Below are 21,884 nucleotides of genomic sequence, written 5' to 3' on the forward strand. Positions count from 1 at the left end.
TGAGCATCCTGAATCAATGATCCACTCATCCCTTACTTCAACTTTAGCTGCCAAGGCCTGTTCTATCGGTTGAGCAGTAGGTGTCGGTTGATCTTTTGTTATAGCAACAAAAACCCATCCATTGTCTGTCGGATCCTCATCAGAATCAAAAGTCACTCCTTCATCAACAATGTAACAAGATTTGTCTTTATTCTTCTTAAATCTGTATCTTTGATATTCAGGGTTAGGCTTGTATGTTCTTCTAGCTTCTTCTCTTAGTCTAGCATGTCTATCAGGGCATCTTGAAGCCATATGACCAATCTTATTGCAGTTAAAACATTTAAAGGGTGTTTTACCTTTATACTTACTTCCAACTGGACCTTTAGGCATTTTCCTTGCAAATAGTGCTTCAAGTTCTTCAAGTTCTTCATTTTCTTTCCTACTTTCTTCAAGTTCTCTTGCATAAAAGGCTTTCCAATCTGATTTGTCAAATGATGGTGCAGATGATGTAGATGCTTTAAAGGCTAAATCTGTCTTTATAGTAGCAACAGGACCAAATTCTTCAATTTCAAAAGCTGAAAGTTTTCCAATCAATGTATCCCTAGTTACTGATGTATTAGGCATTGTTCTTAACTCATTTATAGCAATGACTTTCATTTTATACGTCAGTGGCAATCCTCTTAAAACTTTTGAAACAATTTCATCCTCACTTAATACCCAAAACAATCTCATTTACTCTTTCCATAAAAGCAGAAATTCTTTCATCTTCTTCCATTTTCAGATGTTCATACCTAACCCGGAAGCTTTCAAGTTTTGTAATTTTGACTGTGGAATCTCCTTCATTCAGTGTTTCCAAATGATCCCAAATAGTTTTAGCAGTAGACCTATCTGATAGTCTCATGATTTGTTGATCAGATAATGCGCTCAAAAGTGCTTCTCTTGCTTTGCAATCATTTTCCTCATCTTTAGTCAAGTTAGGTGGATTGGGTTGACTCTAAGTAGGAGCAGTATGACCATTCTTTGTAACATCCCAGATGTCCTTTCTAATGCAATATAAATGTGTCTCCATTCTGATCTTCCATATGCCATACTTGGTTCCATCAAGTTTAGGACTGTCCTTCCTGAAATAGTTAGTAGACATTGGATCTCCTCAAGCTATTAAACTTCTGCAAAAGAGGACTAGGCTTTGATACCAATTGTTAGGTCCCGGAGATAACTGAGAGGGGGGGGTGAATCGGGTGTCTAATAAATTCAAACCAAAAACAACTTAACCAACTTAATTCTTAATACCGATAAACCAGTCTATTATGCCAGTAGACAATTTTAACAGTTAATTGTAATACCAGTAAGGATTAATGCATGAAACAAAAAGACAAATTCATCCACAACACATAACACCAATATTTGTATGTGGAAACTCTGTAAGGGGAAAAAACACGGTGGGAAACCTTACCCACAATTAGATGATACTACTGCAAATAGTAAGTGTATACAAATGGGGTCTGCACATGCAGAAAGGCCAAGCGCCTAGAGTTCACTGCTCAATCACAAAATGGGAGTCACACTGACTACAATTGGATGGTTAAATCCAATAAGAATGTACTGCTCAAAATAGCATCTTCATATGTTGGATTCAGTATCAGTGTAGTTCTGATTGTCTTCACAAAAACCCTCCTTCAACCTTCAAATGATGTTTGCATGTATAGCTCTGCTTATTCTCGCATATACCTTTACACAATCCTTTTTCGCATTTCACATTCGATCTTACAAATAAGATCTTACATTTGTACCATACCCTAAGACCAATTTTAGTAGGTCGGCTCTAAAGGATAATACAATAAAATTAATTTACAAATCAATTAATACTCGATGCAAACCCGGATTCACCATGTCGGCTTAATGCATTTACAACAATAATAAGTCATCTTCATAGCGTGCCATGCTGATCTGGAAAAGATAAACCTGTCGGTGTATAACCTGGACCTATTTGCCGGTAACAGCAAATATGTAAATATGAATATGCCAATTAACAAAACTCCAAGACAAGGTGTCCACACGATGTCTTCGACATAACCAAGTGTTTTCCATGCCCTTCCAAGTGTCGGTGATCATTTTATCCTGTCGGTGTACCAGATACCGGTGACTGTGCATAAGTCACTTGCTCGCCTGTGAATGTTGTTGAAACTCCAAAGTGCCAGAGTTGATAAGTGTTTAGTAGGTGTTGACATCAATGACAAAACCATACCAAAATACCAACAGTGTATTCCAGATACAGATACGATCCACTTTTCACACACATTTTTGGTGCCCACCGTGGGGCTCGGAATTCAATCCTTCAGCCTAAAATCATTTCTTTATTTATCAGGTCTCCTCCATACAACCTCTGCGAAAGGTCGTATGAGTATCTATCCTTCATCGAATGAAGTTTTGTTGAGTCTTGTCTTTTATCGTTCGGTTCAACGAGAATACTCGTACAAGTTTCTGCTCTGAATATTTGATTTTGTGTTTGGTCGTTCAGGTCTGTGGGAATACTCGTACGATAAGGTATATATTGTCGTATGAATTTTTGTTTTCTTGTTTCAAAAACAGTATACTTTTCAGGGTTTTTCGTGAATGAAATTTGATTTTACTGATGTTGACGCTAACCCTAGTATGTCTTCTGTCTGCTTGAGATTTTCACAACCTAACTAGTTTTCTGCAGAACGCTTGTCAAATAATTTATCAATCGAACATACGCCCGTCAAAGAATCAAAAGCAAAATGACTACTAATGCGTTGTTATTGCAGGTTGCGTAAGGAGAATCGATTAAACATTGTGTATTCATTTAGTATTTTCGTAGGCACTTAAATTGCTATTTGGTTAATGAACAAATCTGTCTTTTGTGTTTGAAGAAAAATCTAAAAGGTAGGAGAGTATGCTCTTGTCTTTTACAGACAATCAGAAATCTAGACCCTTGAGGCTTTTTCTAAATTTGAGATTTGTGTACCTTTAGCCGGCCTGTCACAGTGGGAAAAAGTAATCACTCTGTGAGAACGACCCAAGTGAGTACAGCTGGACCTGAACATTCCAGCTCACTATAATAATAGGCCTCTGGTGATTAAAGTCTCAGAGGACAGGATTATTTGATTTTTCTCTTTGAGATCTCTCATATTGAGCATTTTGTAGGGCCTTGTGGTCTCAATCACATTTACATGACTACAACTTGTTTCGGTACCTTGTCGGGCTATAGGCGTCAATCATGCTTGCATGACTTCAAGGGGTAATTTTGAATGGAATTCCTGACTAAGAACTATAAGATAGAGGCTACCCAATTCACCTCCGAAAGGAGGATAATCTTTGTGCAAGAGAGATAGTAACTCTCCCAAGACACTTGCCATATCGTGCCCCCATTAGCATTTGGAGTCAGCTAATACGGCATTGAGAATCCATTGCGTGAGACTCAGCGGTCGTATTATGATTATTTATTGGGTGTGTACCTAAGTTTGCAAGCAAAGGTTTTCTTCTCTAAACCAACTTCCGTAGGGTTAGCGTTTTGTGTTTGAAGTCATTATACATCTTGCATGTTTACTGTGTTTTCATCCCTGAAACTGAAACTCAAATACTAAAACTAGAGAAAACAAATCAAAATCATCAACAACTCAATGATCAAAACTCTGTCCGAGTCCAAAACCGGTCTCTGTCAGTCATTAAAAACTTAGTCCTTATAAAAAACTGGTCTTTGTCAAGCGTCAAAACTTTGTCTGTCAGAATCTCGTCTTTGTCCAGTCTTCTATCGTATGAGTCTGTTGAATTGCCATCCTGCTACATACGTATTGTCGTATGAGTCTTCATTGATCCTATCAGTTTGTCATCTGGCTCTGTTAAAACTGTCGTATGAGTCTGTAGAATTGTCGTTTGGCCCTTAGCATAATGTCATATGAATAACTATCATACTCAAAACATTTTTGTCTAGAGGCCACCAAATTGTCGTACGATTTTAGGCAGCAGCTCGTATGAAAAATTGTCTCTATCGTATGGGAGCTGCTAAACTATCATTTGGGTCTGAAAACTCTGTCATACGAATTCCTGATTTTGTTAGTCCAGAACAGTCAAACTTACCTAATCAGTCTATAGTGAGCATAAAACTGGTCATCATAATCTTGAGCATAAACAATCTTGATAGTGTACCCATGTCGTTGTGTTGTACAATTTTGTCGATCATCTCTCAGCTAGTTCAATCAACTACTTATCAAACTTAAAGTTACTTAGATCACGTCTTACACAGGATAGATAATTCCTGAAACCAGGCTGAGTCTTAGTCACTTCTCTCAAATTAAATTAAGTTACTTAGATTACGTCTTATACAGGATAGATCTTTCGTGAAACCAGACTAAATCTTAGTTACTTCTCTCAATCACTACATTAAACAAACAACTAGCTGCAATTTGATCTTGACTTCTGTATCACATCCAGCTCTCAGTCATATCAATCATAAATGCCTGTTCAAACCAGAAGTTCTTGCAAGAAAGATGACAAAGGTAAATGGCCATCCTTTTCATCAAAAGACAACCCATTCTTTGTAGAAGAGCCCGTCTCTAATAAACCTTCATTGTCAAATTTACCATTTTTTTATTAGCCCCTTATCTCCCACCATGTCTGGAGAAAGGCAAGAAATACAAGCTACTAAACACGATACTTATGACAACCTCAACACCCATGCTACTGACAGTGATTCCTCATCGAGCGATTTTGAAGCCTTTGAACCTACAGAAGTTGTTATAAATAGCTATCTAAAGGATAAACATTTCCGAAAAATGATGAAAATCATCATGACTAGAGAAAAGGAAGAACATTTTCTAGAGTTAGCAAAGCAAGGCGCTAAACTTCCTATTGATTATAACATTGAAACCCTTATCACTAAAGAGGAAGAGACACCTTTAACGCTGGTAAACAAACAATTGCAAGCGTTGCATACTGAAATCACAGAACTCAAAAACAAGGATAAATCATCAAAGCAATATTCTCTGGACAAAATATGCTCGTTTCCATTTTACAAAAACCTTTACATGTCTCCATTTCTTTCAAAAGTGTAGATTCCTAAGTTTGACAAATATGATGGAAATGCAGATCCTCAAGACTATGTCAGAGAATTTTGTGCTTTATGTATGGAGTTAATGCACGAACAAACATATCTCATGCGCCTTTTCTCAAGGAGTTTAAAAGGACAAGCTATGGAATGGTTTTCAAGCCTACCTATGGAAATTAAAACTTTTGAGGAATTAATCAAATTGTTTCTCCAACAATACTCCTATAACATTCATCATCTAGTCACTATGATTGAGCTTTGCAATACCAAACAAAAAATAGAAGAGCCTTTTCTCACTTTTCTTCAATGTTGGAGAAAGATGTTCTCTAGATATTCATGTCCTATTCTAGATTCTGAGAAGATGGATATCTTTGTCAATAACCTGATCCCTGAATTGAAATACAGTATCCAAATGCACGTGTACCCTTTATTCAACAAAATGGTAGATAGTGCCCTCAGAATGGAAGATGTGCTTATAAAGAAAGGAGATATATCACTTTGGAAAGAAACACAACAAGGTTCTAGTTCCAAACAAAAGAACAAATACTGGAAATACGACAAAGAGAACAACATAAATGTTGTTAATGATGGAGTGGTAGAAACTGTTAAAGCAAAATCAAAACCCACAATATTTAATCTGGCTAGTGGCACACAAGTACTCAAAGCAGCTGAAACTACAGTGGAAAATCCTCTGAAAAAATCAAAAGAGTGGTTTAAAGAGAAACCTTGGCTTTCAAAGCCTAAACGCGATTTCACTCCTCTGAAAGAATCATATGAATCAGCTTTTAAGACTTTATTGACAAATGATTTGATAACATTGCCAGACAACTCTAGACCATATGATCTAGAAGTCAAACCCTAATGGTGGAGGGAAAACGAATACTGTGAATATCATCGAAACAAGGGTCATAGAACAAACAACTGCATGAAGCTCAAAAATGAGATTCAAGACCTCATCGATGCTGGAAAAATTGTTGTTGGAAATCACACAACTAATGCTGATCACAAAGCCTTTAGATATCCCTTACTTGCTTATGAACAAGGTGATTCCTCAAAATCCAAGGGAGGTGCTAAATTCAATTACACCTACACTAACAATGACAATGTGATCAACATGATTGAATGTTCCCAATCTGAGTATTGCAATGTGATCATAATCAAAGATAAACAAAATAAAACACAAACCGCAAATGTTGTGACCCGCACTCAAAATAAGGTTACTCTCCAAGGAGCTAGTTCCTCAATTCCTAATCAAACAACATCAAACCTACCGACTTCTTCAAACAGACAACCAGATACAATCATAGCTAAATCTAAACAGTTGGCTTCGTCATCCTCTCATGGTTATAGCATTGTCAAACAATTGAAAAGAACTAACGCTCAAATCTCCATTTTTGAACAGCTTAAGATCTCTTCTAGTCATAGAGAGATCCTGGACAAAGTTTTACTCACTACTAATGTCCCTAAAGATTTAGATGTAAATCAGTTTCAATCTATGATGGGTCACCTGACTTTGCCTCATTATCTCACTTTCTCTGAAGAAGATGAAAACTCACGAAATCACCTGCATAACCAGCCATTACACATCGAAGCTATGATCCATAAACACTGAGTCAAACGTGTTTTGATAGATGGAGGCATTGTGTTGAATATTTGTACCTACAATCTACTGACACAGTTGGGATTTTCTGAAAATGTCATTGATCCAACAAAGAAAATAACAATCAAAGCTTATGATGAAGAAGAAAGAACCTCTAAAGGTCTGGTACTATTACCGATCAGGGTAGGACCTGTGGAAAGAGATGTTATCTTTCAGGTGCTTGACCTTCCTCTTTCATACAACATCTTATTGGGTAGGCCATGGATTCGCGAATTGAAAGCAGTACCATCTACATATCATCAGTGCTTGAAATTTCCTTATAACGGAGTTGAAGTTAATATTCCTACCGATAAAATCTATACCTGTAATGCATTAATGCAGAGTACTGATACCTTTGTTCCTCATAATAGAGCAGCCTCTACAGCTAAAAGTTCAAAAACTTTGATGAAATATTTAGAAAATAAATTGAAAATCACAGATACTGGCATGGATGGATACAAAATAGAACCTGTACTTTCACTAATGTCTCTTCCTCCATCACCAAGACAGTCGGGAAAATCATTAGAGGTTATGAAGCCACAAACTTCAACTCAAAAAGTCATTTATAATGGTATCTTTGTACAGTCCTCTACTTCCCTTGCAGATGAAATAGAAGAGGATGTTGTTCTCAAATGTATTTTCAAAGAAGATAATAAAACAAAGAAATAAGACATTGTGAAATTACCCCGACACAATATGGTCCAGGCTATAAGATGATTCAACGTATGGGATATTCAGGTATCGGTCCTCTAGGCAAGCGTCAAGAAGGTATTGTTGAACCTATTGAGCTCAAAACTAAGTCTACAAATGATAAAGCTAGACTTGGATACAATCTAAGAAAGTCATCAGATCATAAACATACTTCTCATCATCAACCTAAGTAGAGGAAAAAGATACTACCTTCAACATCACAGGAAATCAATACTCAACAAACTCGGGAAGAGTATGAAAATGAACAAGAAAAATTGGCGATCAAGAGAGAAGAAGCAACTGGTAATCAAGTTCCAATTGTATTAGCAATAACACTACAAGGAGTAGAAATCCCAGAAGACATGAGAGAAGAAATCGAAGGAATTAAAGAGTTGTTTGCACCACTGAACATTCTGGTCACATACACAAGTAGAATACGAATAGATGATTCAGAAACTGACTCGAATGAGTATGAATGGGGTCCAGATCATCTCTCAGATACATCTACAACAGAAACTCCTCAAGAATCTAGTGATATCATAGATGAAGCACAAGAGATAATACGCTTAACGTTGCAAAAAGAAATAGAAGAAATCGGACTAAAAAGACAAGAAGACTATGAACAACAACTGAAAGAAGAAAGAACACATGAAAATTCTTCACCTACTATATCTCCCTCTAATGAGATAGAACAAATCAGGTATGGAACTACAAAAGAAGAATTAGAGGTTACAGAAGCAGGACCATTCGTTAGTCCAGAGGAAGCTGAATGGAAAAGACGACAGAGACTCACAGAGACATCAAGGTTATGTCAACAGGTATGTCAAATACAAGTGATCAATGAACCAAATCATGAAGGAACTTGCAACATCAAAGATATAAATATTGATACTATACATACTTTTACTCAATCACTTGAACAAGTGTTAGAAACTTCATCTTACGACTCTAATTACTCTGACATAAACTCTATTTATGACAATACCTATTCGACATCAAACTATGACTACTCCGTCATGAATGTCGAGATTTTGTCTGTTGACCCTATTACTGTTGAACCATGATATGTAGTCCAGTCTGGAGTAGAGGACGGTGCTAGTGGTAGGTTTGTTGGGTTAGGTCCCCTAAATATTAACGTGCACTTCAATAATCGTGTTGTAACTCTTCCTAGTCTCAAGACACTTACGCAAGGTATTCTTCTGGAACTCGACTTATCGGTCCGAAGTTATGATGATAATACTGTGAACTCCCTTGAACCTATTAAAAATTTATCTTTGGTACATCCTGAACTAATTGACTGTACTCTTCACGACCAAGCTTTGAATATACCTACCTTTGCCAATGACTACACATTAGCCTGCTATCTTAATGTTGTTGAACCAATGGACTCTTCCACCAGTGAACAAAGTGGGAACATGGCAGCAACAAGTGTCAAGTATCTTAGTTGCAAAAATCAAAAAGAGAAAAATAAGAGATCTGATGGCAAAAACCACATTGTGGCGGTGTCAGAATCAAAAATAGTAAAAATAAAGGACGTACCTAACGGTGAAAACCTCTCTAAGGCGCCTGAAGGTGAGAATACTTGAAATTTTGCCTGATCACTTTCAAGAGCAATCATCAGTGCTAATTGAACCTACACAGCCAATAAATATTGGAACAAAAGAAGCTCATCACACCATACATGTAGCTCAATCCTTGACAGCTAGAGAATTAAAAGAATTTGTTGATTTCTTCACAAAAAAGATTAATTTTGCATGGACATATGTTGATATGCCAGGTCTGGATCCTGACCTCATCATGCATCATCTCTCTATCACTCCCGGAGTTAAACCTGTTAAGAAAAACTCTGAAAAATGCATCCTCACATTGCATTACTTGTTAAAGTTGAGCTAGAAAAATTGCTAAAAGTTGGATTTATCAGAGCAATTGATTATGTCGAAAGGATATCTAATATTGTACCTATTTCTAAACCTAACAAATCAATCTACGTCTGCACTGATTTCAAAGATTTAAACAAAGCCTATCTGAAGGATGATTTTCCACTACCCAATATAGACATGATCATAGACATGACTATTGGCTATGAAATGTACTCTTTAATGGATGATTTTTCAGGATACAATCAGATCAAAATTACACCTAAGGATTAAGAGAAAACAACATTCACCTGTGCATGAGGAACCTTCTGCTGGAATGTAATGCTCTTTGGTTTAAAGAGTGCAGGTGCTACTTATCAAAGAGTCGTAACAATGATTTTACATTACATGATGCACAAAAACATGGAGGATTATGTCAATGACACTCTAGTTAAGTCCATGAAAAGATCAACACATCTATCAAAACTAGGCCCAATATTAGACAGGATGGAAAAATTCAAGCTCAAATTAAATCCTAAGAAATGTGCATTTGGAGCTACATCTAGTAAGCTCCTAGGATATATTGTTTCAACAAAAGGAATTGAAGTGGATCTAGAAAAATTTAAGGCTATCATGGAAATGCCACCTCTAAAGAATATCAGTCAAATGAGAAGTTTACAAGGACGCCTCCAATCAATAAGACACTTTATTTATCAACTAGCAGATAAGGCTTAACCATTCACAAAGGCATTACGAAAAGGAGAAAAATACAACTGGGATGAAGATTGTGAACAACATCTAAAATGAATCAAAGAATATCTTTCAAACCCACCTATATTGATGCCACCAATTCAAGGTAAACCATTGATTCTATACATATCAGCTATAGATACATCACGGGGGGTACTTCTAGCACAACAGGATGAAAATAAAAAAGAACGAGCTATATATTATATCAGCATGACCTTGGTGTCCTATGAGATGAACTATACTATCATAGAAAAAGCTTGTTTGGCATTAGTCTTTGCATCACAGAAATTAAGACACTACATGTTAGCACATTCTATTAAGTTGGTGGCTAAGATTGATCCGCTCAAATACCTTCTCAACAAAGCAACACTTACAGGATGATTGGCTAAATGGGTCATGGATCTTACAGAATTTGATATTAAATATGTAGAACGTAAAGCCATCAAAAGATAGGTCATTGCAAATCAACTTGTTGATGCTCCGCTTGAAGACTATCAACCTTTGCACATAGAATTTCTGGATGAATCCATCATGCACCTTACTCAACAATCATGGAAAATGTTCTTTGATGGGTCTTTCACTCAACATGGTTCTGGAGCTAGAATACTTTTTATTACTCCTCAAAAATATTCAATCCAAAGGCTTACAAGATTCTCTTCCCTTGCACAAACAACATTGCAAAATATGAAGCCTTGGTAAATGGGATCAAGTTGGCTATCGAATGGAAGGTTGTTGAATTACACATCTATGGAGACTCTCAGCTAATCATCAACCAAATCAATGATATATATCAAACCCGAGATGAGAAAATGATGCCCTATAAGAGAATGGTTTATGATCTCAAGCAATACTTTACCTTCGTATCATTTCAACAGTTTCCCAAATCAGCAAACAGAGCAACAGATGCTATGGCCAACTTGGCGTCTATACCACAGCTACAAGAATCTAATTTTTTCTTTGAATTCCTAGTGGAAGAGTTACATTATCCTGCCTATGATTCTCCCAAGTCCCAGATGGTCTGTTCTATTATTGGACATGACTCATCTCACTATAGCCACATTTACTCTCACTTGCGTGACCAAATTATCCTTGCTAATCTTACCCATAATGAGAAAAGGAACCTAATCCAAAATGCTTCACGCCATGTAATCATTGCTAATGATCTATTTAGGCGAGGTTTGGATAGTATTTTTCTTAGGTGTCTAGAAACTGAAGAGTCCCAACGCGCATTATCTGAAGTCCATGAAGGTATTTGTGGATCTCATTCAAACGGTCTAACTTTAGCTCGGAAACTACTACGAGCTGGCTACTACTGGCCAGTTATGGAGAAAGATGCTATAAAATTTGCTAAAACTTGTGAGAAGTGTCAGCTACATGGGAATCTCATACATGCTACAGCAAGGGATCTCATACCCTTCATCACACATTGGCCTTTTCAACAATGGGTGTTTGATCTCATTGGCCAAATATATCATGCATCATCTAACGGACACAAGTTTATTATAACTGCCACTGAGTACTTCACTAAGTGGGTAGAAGTGGTTTTGCTAATCAAAGCAACCGGTAAACACGTAGCTTTGTTCATCCTTAACTATATCATCTGCAGGTATGGGATACCTTCTTCCATCGTGACTGACAATGGAGGGCAATTTGAAAACAAAGATCTAGATGAGCTCTGTGAAAAATTCAAAATCAAACAACACTGGTCATCCATATACTACCCTCAAGGTAATGGACAAGTTGAAGCATCTAACAAAAATATGTTGACTATCTTACATAGAATAGTAAATAAATCTGGAAAGGATTGGCATTTGCAGCTCAATCCTGCACTATGGGCTTATAGAACAAGTATCTGGACACCTACTGGGGTTACACCTTTTTCTTTGGTGTATGGGTCTGAATCAGTCTTACCTATTGAGGTGGAGATACCATCTTTGAGAGTTTCTTTGCAAGGTCTTGTTACTGATGAAGACTACAGAATATCGAGATTGCAAAAACTCGAGTTGTTGGATGAACGTTGACAAGTGGCGTTTGATCATCTGAGAGCATACCAAAAGAGAATGTCTAGAGGTTATAACAAGAAAGTTTGACAAAGATAATTTCAAGTTGGTGACCTTGTTCTGAGAGAAAATCCTAAAAATCAACAGTTTTGAGACAACAAAGGGAAGTTTGAACCCAACTGGTTGGGTCCCTACATCATTACTGTAGTTTTTGGCTCTAGTGTCTATCAACTCTCAACATCAGAAGGAGAACAGCTCTATGAACCGATCAACACCATCCACTTGAAGAAATTATTCACTTAGAATTCTCAGTTCCAGCAACCTATACAGCTAAACTGTCCTGAAAAAATCATAAAAATCATAAAATGTCCTGAAAAAAAAAATGGAGAGAAAGGATCTTTGCCAAGCAAGTGAAAACTTGGTAAATAAGCACCTCTTGTACTTAAGCACTCCATCTATCAACGCAAAGTTGGCATTTCCTGTTCTCATTCCCGCTTTCCTACATCTTTACTTTCGCTTATACATAAGTTTTAGTTGCTTTTGTGGCATCCTAGTTCTTTTGGAACCCTCATGGCTTGAAACCAATCAATGTCCTAGTCTTAAGGTAATTGACTGATCAATTTATATGTCCTAAGTAGTATCAACCAAGTCATCTTTCTGTCGGTAGTACCAGGTCATCCAATCCAAGTCAGTCACCTGTCTCATATCCACTACAAAGTTTTATCACTGAGTACACAAGCAAAACAAGACTATTGAAAACAATTGCTAAAATAGTTTGAGATATGATTGAAATTTTCTTTGTGTTGTCTTTTACATTGGCTTTTGATTATTATTCCCTCTAGGTAACTCGAGGAAGTCTATCTTGACTAAGAGGAGCAAGGATTGAGGGCATAATACTCTTCTTTGTTTTCTTCTTGTAGGAATGAAACTGATGATCTGGAAACATCTAATCAACTGGGTGTCTGTGATAAGTGCCTTCATATCAAGGTGAAATCACCACACATACCTCGACTCCGCTTATTTGTATGCTATAGGGAGGTTGGAGTCATTTCTTTGTCTGTTTGAGGGAATTTCTTTAATGTGTAATCTGTCCAAGGATATGAACAAAAAAAAAGGTCATTGCGGACACGATCATTAATATTGCATATGAAAAGGAAGGAGCTCTATTTTACCTGCTATGTTTGTAAAAAGCTCAATGATGTAAATTAAGCATACCAAATCCAGTGACTACGTTTAGGTTGCATTGACTCTAAATTTTATGCATTTAAAGTGATTACGACATGATAACAATGCTCTCTTTATCTTTTGAATGAGAGTCTAAAGCAATCGTCATTTTCTCAGCTAAGTGGTCTCTTTTTCATCATCATTTCTTTGATTGAGTACTTGTGTATTGAGATATTAGCTGCATACATGAGCATCTTATATAAATCCATAAATTTCATTATAGATTTATTTGCATTCATATTATTGCATGAAAAAATAAACATTGGCATTACTAGTTACTTATTTTTATCATTCATTTGCATATGAAAAAGAAACAAAAAAATGAACATCCATATTCATCTGCATTACATACATCCATACTGAAAAGATATGCATACATATAGAATAAAGCATATAGAAAGACATCTCATAATCAATCAACACAAGTACGATGAAATCATATCAAGAGCTCAAATATATCATCATAATCTCAATGTCGCAGAGTACAAATGATATCCACTGTCATATACAATGTTTCATCGGAGCAAGAATCGTATAGGCTACAAAAATGGGGTATATAACAACATCTAAGAGATATAACAAGGCTATCTCTTTGCCTCTCCCTCATCGCTAGGTGGAGGAGGCGGTGCCTGATGATCAACGTCCTGTCTGGGTGCCCTAGCTCCCTCAGATTGAGCCATATATTGAGAATATGAAACAACCTGTTGCGCTACTGGGACCGCTACACTATAAGTTGCGACATAATATGTTGCACGACTCGTCTGATGTAAAACCTCTCGCTGAAGAGCATCCCACTCTGCTCTAACATCAACAAGCTATTGATCACGCTCTGCTCTAACCTTTGCAATTTGTCGGTCTCGCTCTGCCAACTGCTCTGTGCCACTGTCAACTGTGACTGCAAACCTGTCAATCTAGTCCTCAGAGACCGTACTATGCCTGGTACTCCCAGCATCTCCCTGTTTGCCTCCCTGCTCATCATTCTGCTGCCTAACCTATCTAGGAATTGATCTCTCCTCCTCACCTCCACCCTCTGTTGCTCTAGCACCGCCAGCCTCCACCCCAACAGCTCCTAAAGATCCACCCTCCCCTCCCTATCGATGTCTAACTCCAGCTGGTACCTTGTTGCTACTAGCACCAGGATCACCCCCTACCCACCTAGGTGCATCCGCTCTCTGTTTCTGCACCTTTCCCCATCCCTGTACCTGACCTGGTACCTATGCCTATGATGGTGCCTCATCCTCAGCCTCCTCTATAAGAGGTTCATTCTCTCCGGGATCTGTAAACCGAGGGAAACGATATCTCTGGAACCAATCTTTGTACTGGGGCAATACCCCTGCGTCTGCTACATCCTCTAAGAAAACCCATCTTTGTCATTGTAACCCCACTAACTCCTGCATGCTCAGCATAGATGATAGTCTCAGGGCCCATCCTTGTCTCTCCTCCTCTCCATATTGGGCATAGGCTGTGAACTCTTGGGATATACCCTATGGTCTCCCATACTGCCTCATCACCCTCGATACTACAAACCGCTCAATGATAGACACTAATCTGCCAATGAGAGGTCGAGTCATGAACATGTCCTTCCTCTGAGCTCTCCAGTCGTCCCACAGCTCCAGACCCCTATATGGTCTCCATACTACGACAATCAAATCATCCAGCTGCCTCCTCCAATAGTCCATCTTGCCTAGATGGGGCTGAGTAACATACCCTGAATAACAATAAACAATAGGCTGATGCACCTCTCTTGAATCATCTACTATAGGCCTACATACTGGGATGTGCTTCCATGTCCATATCTGTAGCACTAGAACACTTGATGCCATGCTCTTACCCTCCCAATACACAATCTCGTGCATCTCATGATACATATGGGCAAGCAAACATGATCCCCACCCTAATCTCTCAAGATGAGTCAAGAGCCTCTCAAGCATCCTAACCCAACCATAAAGAAAACCCTATTGTCCTCTATCAGACATAACAAAACGACTGATAAAACATGTTAAAACGCATGCCAAAGGGTACTTCTCACCATATCTGCTCATCAAATCATCACACGTGATGGCACGCTCAAGAATAGTCTCATCATGAAATATTCGTCTCAATGTTAAAACACCCGATCACTTAGTAGAATCATAATCAACCTTGTCTCCAGCAAACGGAATCCTCGGAATCCTGTATACATCCTCTGGTGTAATCGTCATCTCTCCAACTGGTAGATGGGAGGTGTTATGCTCTAAATAAAAATGCTCTACTAACGCAGTCAACGTCCCATGATTCACACAGATATCAGGCATCTGAAGAAGGTATCCAAATCCACACAAATCAATATGTGCTTTATCTGCATCTGATAACCCACGGACTAGCCTCATCATCGACGGATATGCACACCGAAACAGGATATCCGGCAACCGAATTTGCAAAATCAAACATAAAAATTATCAACAAGTAATCCGAATTGCACTAAAAATATGCTAAACATCCTCGCGAAGCCAAATACACAAAATGCAAAATCAAAAATTGATGTTTAGACCCTCAAAAATGCTTGTTGTTTTTCATACGGGTTTTCACAGACACGCAAAAACTCTTACGAGTAAAGATTACACTCCGCACGAGTAAACATCCCCATACGACAAAACATAACTTATCGCACGATACAATGGGCAACCAAGAACAATCTTGTACGAGTCATGGGACCAAACCAGACGACAAAGCTTATATGCTCAAACGACAAAACAAGAGATGAACAGTTTGTCGTACGAAAAACAGTGTTAACTTGCATGACAAAACGATGCAAACGACTTCAAACCGAACATAACATGCAAAAAATTCAACAAAAATTCAAAATTTTAAAAATGCAAAGGCTTAAAATTGATCACTTACTGCTGGGTCATAGTTTTGCGATCGATTATGACGTCTCTGGTGCTCAAATCGATGCTCCTGGATCGGAATGGCTATTTTTCTTCGTAGAGGATTTTTCAAATTTCAAACTTTGGGAGGTAACAATGAATTGAAAATGACACATGAACCCCTTATATAGCCCAAACCCTAATTTTTCAACTTGCTCTAATGGACGTAAAACTTGTACCCTAAGCTAAATCGACTGTCCTGAGTCCATTTTCGGGATCGAAATCAAAATCTGATGTCAATTCTCTAGTCGAAATTTCACGATATTGACCACTTAGCACTTTCATCCTCAAGTCAATTTTTGAATCATTTTGCGCTCAATTCTAAATCTCAATTTAATTCTCAAATCAACTCTGATTTTAATCTTCAAACATTAATCTTCGTGCTCAAATATCTTATCATCACTAAAAATTGCTTAAAATCGTTAAACCCTCACTATCTTTCGATTTCGCTCTCGAGGGGGCATACTCATAACACCTTTTCAGTGGTTATCATCATCAAAAGTCGAGAATTTTTTTCAAATCTTCATCTAAAGTCGAGCAAAAATATTTTCAAATCAATTAAACCTCGTTACTAGGGGCATCTTAACTAAATCACGTCATATCAAGTTGAGATTCTTCGATGTCAAATAAAGCAATCTCTAGGGGCATATCAATCTTTGTCCTTATCTGAATCAATCATCAAAATCGATGTTCAGTTTTTAATCACATCAAATCAAGCTGGACATTTTCTCTTGCTAATCGATTCTTGTTCAATCAAGTTCAGAATCGGTTTTATCGTTTTGTTCAGTTGATTCTTGTTCAATCAAGTTCGGAATCGATTGCGTCTCTCGCTCAATCTAGTTCAATCAAGGTCTAGATCGATGCCTGTTTCTTGATCAATCAAGTTCAAGAACGGTATCTCACTCGTTGTCAGTCCTTGTTCAATCAAGTTCAGGATCGGTATCGCTTTAATCAAATCTGTTCAGTTTCATCTCTTCAAATCAAGCTAAACATCTCTCTCTCTTCATCGGTTTGTGATCCATCAAGTTCAAAACTGATTTCTTTTTGACATCAAATTTTCTTTGAATCAACGCATTGCTTGCACATTAATTCAAAGAAGGGCAAATGTAAAACCCTAAAAATGGTCATCTAAACCATAGGATCCCTAATCTCAACAACATCACCAAGGTCCTAACCAAAGGCAATTAAAATTAATCTTGAGCACACAATTGATTTCTTAAATTATCAAATGTCACATGGCAAATCAATCACTCTGAATTAATTAAATAAATATTTAATTAATTGATCATTTCAAGTAAATCATTTTTAAACAATTATCTTATTTATTTTATTAAATATCCTAGTATATTTAATTAAATAAATCAATTTGCCATTAAATCATCAAAAAAGAAATTAATTGGAAAAAAGAATTTAAAAATGAGAAAAGAAATCAAATGGAAATAATCTTGAAAGTCAAATTAAAAATTGAAAAAATCTCAAAAAAGCAATTAAAACAATTAAATTTCAAAATTGAATGAAATAGAGAATAAATCAGTTTTTTTATATTTTATCTTAATTTTAGTTCAATTTCCTTTAAAACTGAGAAAAGAAGCCAATCACATCAATTCACCTGGATTGTGCTTCCTCTTGGAAAATCTTGACCGCTCATCATCATTTGATCTCAGTCATCGGTTTCTTTCTGAATTTTCTATAAATTCAAGCTCTCATCTCCTAATCAAGGATCCTGGAGACTATATTATTATTATGTTGTTTTTGCTCTAGGTTAATTAAGATTTTATATTGAGAATATGTGCATATTTGTTAAACCGTTTAGCTTAATATTTATTCATAGCTTAATCATGTTAGCCTAATATTCATTAATCTTGCATATCTTGCATTCATCTAGCTTAATCTTGCAGCCATTTAGCTCAATTTTGTACTCATATAGATTAAATCCTCTGTATAGGTGTTGTCTAGTCACTGGTATTGCATATAAAAATCTAAGAGCAAGACTAAACTCGCATGTACTAGAAGGCAATAGGTCGCTTTGTGATGGTTTATTGTTCATTGTTGATTGATTTACTAATCATGCATCTAATGATTTATTGAAGTGTTGTGTATTCCAGATACAAATACGATCCACTTTTCACACACACAATCTGATCTACAATCTATGAGAGCTGCAACAGTTGCTAACCAAGGCCTTCCAAGAATAATTGGATATCCTGATACTTTTCTTCTAGCCTTTAGTACCAAGAAATCTACTAGAAAATCCCATGTGTCTATAGTTACTGTGACATTTTCCTGGACATCTTCAGGTTTAGCAGTAGACTGATTTGCCAACTGAAGTACAGTTGTTGTTGGTTGGACTTGGGTCATTTTTAATATTTCAACTGTATATGCTATAATAACATTTATGGTTGCCCCTAAATCGATCAACACATTTGGTATTTCAATTCCTCCTATGCTCAAGGTAATCACGGGACTCCCAGGGTCACTATATTTCTGATGTAGTAATCTTCCTGATAAGACATTAGTGAGTTTAGTTCCTAACTATATTGTAGGTGGGAACTTTCATTTTCTACCAGGTGTTTTAACACAGAGTGAATGAGTTGATTTATTTATGGAATATCCTTGATAGCTTGAAGCAAGGGTATTTCAATATTAATCTTTTTCAACTCCCGTAGAAGCAATGAATCTACCAGATTGGTATGATCTGATCTGGAGGAGTCAGGAGCTTTGTGTGGTATATCCAACCATTCTGGATATGGTGCTTTATTCGTTAGTTTCTTATCCTTATTTGTGTCTGATTCTTCTTCCCTTATTTCTTCTACATCTCCTTTCTCTTTGCCGTTATCTTTAAAAGGGACATTGTGATTTCTTAATTGGATATCATTCACTTCAATAACATTTAAATTAGGTTCGCTAGAAGAAGGGAGAGAGGCGATGAAAAATCTATTGGGCATTATCTCAAGTATCCTATCAATTGTCACTAAAAACTTGGAGGATATCGCTAAGGTCTTTGATCATACCAGCTCTCCTAAACCGGTAGTAGAACTTGACATGGATGATGAGACTATCCAGACTGGTAGCGGTGAAGCTACTCCGGTTGGTGGCGCTGCGAAGAGGACCAGGGCTAGTGTTAAGAAAGTTGTGGTTGCTTCTGCAAAGGATCTCCCTAATCTCAGGGATAACATTAAAGAGCTGCATGGAATTAGCAACACCCTGGCGAACGCCCTGGAAAAAATCAACTAGTTTCTCTTCTGGAGTCTGGCTAGCTTTGCTGGCTTTGTGGGGCATTTGCCGGTTCTCTTTGGTTTTCTGCTGGCTTTTCGATGGTTTGTTCCTTTTTGTTTCTTGTTGCTTTTTTTGATTAAGTTCCGCTTGTAAAGGGTTTCGGGGCCCCTTCAAAACTTGTTTTTACCTTAATCAAAAACATTTAAACCAGGAGAATTAACATCAGCATTGTATACTTGTTGAGGGTGGTTATTTTTGGGATTGGTAACTGGTTGCGCAAGAATCTGAGGTTGGTTAACCTATTCATTGGCAACATTTGGACTAGTGATAAGAGGTGGAGGTTGTCCCCAAGGATGCTTTGGCCCTTGATTTTCCCATGGTTGAAATTAAGGTTGATTTTGCTTCCATGGTTGTTGATTCAGTTGCCACTGTGGGTTCCATTGTGGTTGATTCCATTGATTCCACTACGGACTAACCCATTCAGGAGGTCCCCAAGATGTAGAAGGTGGTTGCATTGGAGGAGTCGTCCATTGATTATAGTTCCAGTTATTCCTAGGACCGTATTGCCTTGTATATACATTAAAACCAATATTTTGTGACATTTGACCAACATAATTGAGTTCTTCTTCAATTATAGGTGGCTTCTTCAAATGATTATTAATTTCTGGCAACAAATTGCAAGAACTTGTAGCACGACTTTTCTCACGGATTTCACAAATTTATAGCTGATTCATTGGACACTCCCTTAAAAGATGTTTTCCCCTACATTTTGAGAAATAGATGGCTAAGAGCTCTGTGTTTTTATTTTCTACATGAGTATTAAGATGGAGGAGTATATCAGTTTTCAAATTTGCCAGTTTTTCCATAACTTGAGATACATCAGGTCCTAAAACTTTGTTTTTCCTAGAGTTCCTAGTTCCCACTCTTGTCCTAGAGTAGTTCCGACAAATCTCAATGATCTCATCTAAAGGGACTTTGTTTTTTATTAAGGAAAAACAAGTTTTTAAGGGACCAGAAACCCTATACAAGACAAAATTTAGAAGGACCTGCAACTCGAACCGAAAGATAAACTTGAAAGTCCACTCAAAGAAACAGAACACAAAAGAGACTCGGCACAGCGAATTAAAAGAAGGGGAACAGCATAAGAAAGACCCCCACCAAAAACCAGCGGGCTGCAAAACCCCAGCAGCCCCAACCCAACCAGAATGGATCAAGAATTTGTCCTACCCTTGTGGGATCAAAGGGTCATATCAAAAGAGGACTGGGACAATTTAGATTTTTTACTTTTAAGAGTAATCCATCCCTCCTCAACCCTAGCAGCAGCCTTTTTCCAAGAGGATGGGTCCAGAATAGAGGACCACCCATCATCAGGAGGAACAGAGCCAGCATCTAGAGAGGCAGGGACAACAGAAATCAGAGAGTCGGACAAAGATCCAGCAGCAATCTGGGACCCGGGAGGGTCATCCATCGAAGAAGAAGATCCAGCATTTTTCAAACAATCAGTCGGGATGCCACTGCAAGCCTCCACACACTCCTGAGGCAAGGCAACACCAGAAATAGAGGCGCAATACCATCGGCCTGAGAAACCTGTGCCACCACCTGGGAGAAGCTTTTCTTTTTAACAAAATAGTGTTCAGAGGAGGCACCCTTCCACCAAGAAGCAGATCTTTTTTTCTTTTTATCTATTTCACACCGTGCAGCAACATGTCCAGTCTGGAAACACTTTCGACATCTAAAGGGGATACCCTCAAAGTCGAGCGGTTGGACCCAAGATCCCAAAGAAGATTCAATCTCTAAATCAGCTGGAAGCCCTTTAGAAACATCAATGTTAACCCAAATTCGAGCATAAGTAGAATGATAAATTTGGAAAGAATCCTTATCAATCATTAGGAATTAGCCTAAAGCCTCCCCCACTTCCTCTAGCAGATAGTCTGTCCATAGATGAAGGGGAAGGTTAGGGAGCCTAACCCAAATAGGAATCTCATTAAATGAATCAGTAGATGGGTTAAAACCCGAGAACCAAGGTTTAACCATCAAAACAAATTTGTCCTCCCAACTGAAAGGATTAATACCTAAGATTTTCAATCTATCCTCTGCAAATTCAAATTTAGCAATGAAAAAACCCTTGGCTGAAGGAAAAATGTTAACTGAACCTTTTAAGATCGGCTCCCAGCTTTGGGAAATCCAAGTGTGTAGTTGAGGAATGCTTGGCCAAAAGCCCTGAAACCTGCAAATCAGACCATGAGATTCAAACACAGAGGAATTGTGGATGATCTCCATATCAGTATCAGCAGACACCCTGAAAGCCAAGGGTTTGCACACGGTAACAGCCACACACCCCAAGCCACGGGCAGCCCGATCAGCAACAGAAGACTTTGTTAATGTCACCTTTACCCATTAAATTCAAAGCCTCTTTTGACTCATCATTGATTCCTCTCATAAAGATTATGCGATTGATATCATCATTCAACCCCTCAGCACATATTTTATACACAAACATGAATCTATCAACATAATCCTCTAAACTCTCATCTTCTAATTGTTTCATTCGAAACAACT

This window comes from Cryptomeria japonica, chromosome 5 (assembly GCF_030272615.1).
Source record: "Cryptomeria japonica chromosome 5, Sugi_1.0, whole genome shotgun sequence".
In the NCBI taxonomy this organism is placed as follows: Eukaryota; Viridiplantae; Streptophyta; class Pinopsida; order Cupressales; family Cupressaceae; genus Cryptomeria; species Cryptomeria japonica.